The sequence below is a fragment of the Cervus elaphus genome, chromosome 9, assembly GCF_910594005.1.
Source record: "Cervus elaphus chromosome 9, mCerEla1.1, whole genome shotgun sequence".
Taxonomy (NCBI): domain Eukaryota; kingdom Metazoa; phylum Chordata; class Mammalia; order Artiodactyla; family Cervidae; genus Cervus; species Cervus elaphus.
The window spans coordinates 12,231,538-12,237,537 of NC_057823.1; positions in this window are offsets into that span (position 1 = coordinate 12,231,538).

Here is a 6,000-nt window from a genome sequence, read left to right on the forward strand (position 1 = left end):
TTTGCTTATGGGTGTACATGTATATGTGTATATTCAGTCACACACTTTATTGTTGCTATAAACCTCTGCCTCTATGTTGGGCTCTTGCAGTTCTGTAGAGTTTTCCTTTTCTTTTTTCCTTTTTCTTTCTTCTTCTATATTTTTCCTTTTCTCTTTTTTATAGTTTTAATTTTTAAAAGGAAAAAACAAACAAAAGGAAAAACAAACAAACAAAAACTCAGCACAAATATCACTCTATAGGAAGTTTACACAAACCACTGGACCAACCTTAGGAAGGCAGAAACCAAAAGGAAGAAAGAATTCAACCTTGAAGCCTGGGAAAAGGAAACCTTAAACAGAATAAGTTAAAAAAAATAATGAAAAGGCAGAGAAATACTAAACAATTGAAGGAACAAACTAGAAGCACAGAAGTCCAAATAAATGAAGAGGAAATAGGCAAAGTACTTGAAAAAAGAATTCAGAGTAATGATAGTAAAGATGATCAAAAACCTTGAAAACAAAATGGAGAAAATGCAAGAATCAATTAACAAAGACCTAGAAGAATGAAAGAATAAACATACAGAGACAAACAAGACAATTACTGAAATTAAAAATACTCTAGAAGGAATCAATAGCAGAATATCTGAAGCAGAAGAACGAATCAGTGAGCTGGAAGGTAAAATGGTGGAAATAACTTCTGAAAAGCAGAATAAAGTAAAAAGAATGAAAAGACCTGAGGATGGTCTCAGAGACCTTTGGGACAACATCAAATGCACCAACATTTGAATTATAGGGGTTCCAGAAGAAGAGAAAAAGAAAGGGTATGAGAAAAATTTTTTAAATTTCCCCAACATGGCAAAGGAAAGAGTGAATCAAGTCCAAGAGGCACAAAGAGTCCCATACAGGATTAAACCCAAGGAGAAACACACCAAGACACATACTAATCAAACTAACATAGACTAAACACAAAGAAAGAATATTAAAAGCAGCAAGGGAGAAGCAACAAGTAACATAAAAGGGAAACCCCATATGCTTAAGAGCTGATCCTTCAGCAGAAACTCTGCAGGCCAGAAAGGAATGGCAGGATATATTTAAAGTATTGAAAGGGAAAAATCTACAACCAAGATTACAGTACCTGGCAAGGATCTCATTCAAAATTGATGGAGAAATAAAAAGCTCTTCAGACAAGCAAAAGTTAAGAGAATTTAGTACCACCAAACCAGCTTTACAAAAAGTATTAAAGGGACTTATATAGTCAAGAAATAGAAGAGAAGAAAAAAGATCTACAAAATCAACCCCAAACAATTAATAAAATGGCAATAGAAACATATGTATCAATAATTACTTTAAATATAAAAGGATTAAATGCTCCAACCAAAAGACACAGACTGGCTGAATGGATACAAAAACAAGACCCATGTATATGCTGTCTACAAGAAACCCACTTCAGACCTAAAGACACATAAAGACTGAAAGTGAGAGGATAGAAAAATATATCCCATGCAAATGGGAAGCAAAATAAAGCTGGAATAGCAATCCTCATATCAGACAAAATAAATCATTAAATAAAGAAGATTACAAGAGATAAGGAAGGACACTACATAATGATCAAGGGATCAATCCAAGAGGAAGACATAACAATTGTAAATATCGTTTCTGGTCTTACATTTAGATCTTTAACCCATTTTAAGTTTATTTTTGTGTATGGTGTTAGAAAGTGTTCTAGTTTCATTCTTTTACAAGTGGTTGACCAGTTTTCCCAGCATCACTTGTTAAAGAGGTTGTCTTTTTTCCATTGTATATCCTTGCCTCCTTTGTCAAAGATAAGGTGTCCATAGGTTCGTGGATTTATCTCTGGGCTTTCTATTCTGTTCCATTGATCTATATTTCTGTCTTTGTGCCAGTACCATACTGTCTTGATGATTGTGGCTTTGTAGTAGAGTCTGAAGTCAGGCAGGTTGATTCCTCCAGTTCCATTCTTCTTTCTCAAGATTACTTTGGCTATTCGAGGTTTTTTGTATTTCCATACAAATTGTGAAATTCTTTGGTCTAGTTCTGTGAAAAATACCGTTGGTAGCTTGATAGGGATTGCATTGAATCTATAGATTGCTTTGGGTAGAATAGCCATTTTGACAATATTGATTCTTCCAATCCATGAACACGGTATGTTTCTCCATCTTTTTGTGTCCTCTTTGATTTCTTTCATCAGTGTTTTATAGTTTTCTATGTATAGGTCTTTTGTTTCTTTAGGTAGATATACTCCTAAGTATTTTATTCTTTTTGTTGCAATGGTGAATGGTATTGTTTCCTTAATTTCTCTTTCTGTTTTTTCATTGTTAGTATATAGGAATGCAAGGGATTTCTGTGTGTGAATTTTATATCCTGCAACTTTACTATATTCATTGATTAGCTCTAGTAATTTTCTGGTAGAGTCTTTAGGGTTTTCTATGTAGAGGATCATGTCACCTGCAAACAGTGAGAGTTTCATTTCTTCTTTTCCTATCTGGATTCCTTTTACTTCTTTTTCTGCTCTGATTGCTGTGGCCAAAACTTCCAACACTATGGCAAAACACTCTCCGACATAAATCACAGCAAGATCCTCTATAACCCACCTCCAAGAATATTGGAAATAAAAGCAAAACTAAACAAATGGGACCTAATGAAACTTAAAAGCTTTTGCACTACAAAGGAAACTATAAGTAAGGTGAAAAGACAACCCTCAGATTGGGAGAAAATAATAGCAAATGAAGAAACAGACAAAGGATTAATCTCAAAAATATACAAGCAACTCTTGAAGCTCAATTCCAGAAAAATAAATGACCCAATCAAAAAATGGGCCAAAGAACTAAACAGACATTTCTCCAAAGAAGACATACAGATGGCTAACAAACACATGAAAAGATGCTCAACATCACTCATTATTAGAGAAATGCAAATCAAAACCACAATGAGGTACCATTACACGCCAGTCAGGATGGCTGCTATCCAAAAGTCTACAAGCAGTAAATGCTGGAGACGGTGTGGAGAAAAGGGAACCCTCTTACACTGTTGGTGGGAATGCAAACTAGTACAGCCGCTATGGAAAACAGTGTGGAGATTTCTTAAAAAAACTGGAAATAGAACTGCCATATGACCCAGCAATCCCACTTCTGGGCATACACACTGAGGAAACCAGATCTGAAAGAGACACGTGCACCCCAATGTTCATCGCAGCACTGTTTATAATAGCCAGGACATGGAAGCAACCTAGATGCCCATCAGCAGATGAATGGATAAGGAAGCTGTGGTACATATACACCATGGAATATTACTCAGCCGTTAAAAAGAATTCATTTGAACCAGTCCTAATGAGATGGATGAAACTCGAGCCCCTTATACAGAGTGAAGTAAGCCAGAAAGATAAAGAACATTACAGCATACTAACACATATATATGGAATTTAGAAAGATGTTAACGATAACGCTATATGCAAAACAGAAAAAGAGACACAGAAATACAGAGCAGACTTTTGAACTCTGTGGGAGAAGGTGAGGGTGGGATGTTTCAAACGAACAGCATGTATACTATCTATGGTGAAACAGATCACCAGCCCAGGTGGGATGCATGAGACAAGTGCTCGGGGCTGGTGCACTGGGAAGACCCAGAGGAATCGGGTGGAGAGGGAGGTGGGAGGGGGGATCGGGATGGGGAATACGTGTAACTCTATGGCTGATTCATATCAATGTATGACAAAACCCACTGAAATATTGTGAAGTAATTAGCCTCCAACTAATAAAAAAAAAAAATTGTAAATATCTATGCACCCAATATAGGAGCACTTCAGTACATAAGACAAACACTAACAGACATAAAAGGAGAAATTGACAGTAACATCATAATAGTAGGATACTTTAACACCCGTCACACCAATGGAAAGATCATCAAAATGGAAAGTTAATATGGAAACACAAGTCTTACATCATACATGAGATGAGATGGATCTCACTGATATCATCAGGACATTCCAGCCAAATGCAGAAAAATACACCTTCTTCTCAAGTGCACATGGACCATTCTCCAGGATAGACCACATCATGGGTCACAAATCAAACCTCAGGAAATTTAAGAAAACTGAAATTGTATCAAGCATCTTCTCTGAACACAATGCTGTGAGACTAGATAGCAAGAAGGGGAAAAAAAAAAACCTATAAAAAACACAAACATATGGAGATTAAAAAGCATGTTTCTAAATAACCAACATGTTACTGAAGAAGTCAAAAGGGAAATCAAAACATTTTCTAGAAACAAATGATACTGAAAACATGACAATTCAAAACCTCTGGGATGCAGTGAAAGCAGTTCTAAGAGGGAAGTTTATAGCAGTACAATCTTACCTCAAGAAACAAGGAAAACATTGAATAGACAACCAACTTTACACCTAAAACAACTGGAAAAAGAAGAAGAACAACAAAAAAATCCCCCAAGTTAGTAGAAGGAAATAAATAAAAAAGATCTGAGCAGAAATAAATGAAAAAGAAAGGAAAGAAATAGTAGTAAAGATTAATAAAACTAAAAGCTGGTTCTTTGAGAAGAAAATTTACAAGCCTTTAGCCAGATTAATCAAGAAAAAAAAAAGAGAGAAGAATAAAATCAACAAATTAGAAATGAAAAAGGAGAGGTTACAACAGACAGTGCAGAAATACAAAGGATTATAAGACCCTATTATGAACAACTATGTGGCAATAAAATGGATAGCCTGGAAGAAATGGACAGATTCTTAGAAAAGTTTAATTTTCCAAGACTGAACCAGGAAGAGATAGAAATTATGACTAACCCAGTTACAAGCACTGAAATTGAATCTGTGATCAAAAATCTCCCAAAAAAACAGAAGCCCAGGACCACATGGCTTCACAGGAGAATTCTATCAAATATTTGGAGAAGAGCTAATGCCTATCTTCTAAAACTCTTTCAAAAACTTGCAGAGGAAGGAACATGTCCAAACTCATTCTATGAGACCACCATCACCCTGACACCAAAACCAGACAAAGAAAACACAAAAAAGAAAACTACAGGCCAATATGACTGATGAACATAGATACAAAAATCCTTAACAAAATTTTAGCAAACAGAATTCAGCAAAACATCAAAAAGCTCATACACCATAATCTAGTTGGGTTTATTCCAGGCATGCAAGGATTCTTCAATATATGCAAATCAATCAAATGTGATACACCATATTAACAAATTGAAAGATAAAAACCATGTGATCATCTCAATAGAGGCAGAAAAAGACTTTGACAAAATTCAGCACCCATTTATGATCAAAACTCTTCAAAAAATGGGCCTAGAAGGAACCTACCTCAACATAGTAAAAGCCATATATGCTAAGCCTACAGCAAACATTATTCTCAATGGTAAAAAATTAAAGCATTCCCCCTATGATCAGGAAGAAGACAAGGCTGTCCATGTTCACCACTATTATTCAACATAGTTCTGGATGTCCTAGCTACAGCAATCAGAGAAGAAAAAAAAATAAAAGGAATCCAGGTCAGAAAAGAAGAAATAAAGCTCTCACTCTTTGCAGATGACATGATACTGTACATAGAAAACTGTAAAGATAGTATCAGAAAATTACTAGAGCTAATCAATGAATTCAGCAAAGTTGCAGGATACAAAATCAATACACAGAAATCACTGGCATTTCTATACACTAACAATGAAAAAGCAGAAAGAGCAATTAAGGAATCAACTCCATTCACCACTGCAAAAAAAAAAAAAAAAAAGAGTTAAATATCTAGGAATAAACTTACCAAAGGAGACAAAAGAAGTGTACACAGAAAATTATAAGACACTAATGAATGTAATCAAGGACAACATAAACAGATGGAGATTTATTCAATGCTCCTGGTTAGAAAGAATCAATATTGTGAAAATGACTATACTATCAAATGCAATCTACACATTCAATGCTATCCCTATCAAATTACCAATGGCATTCTTCACAGAAGTAGAACAAAAATTTCACAATTCATATGGAAACAC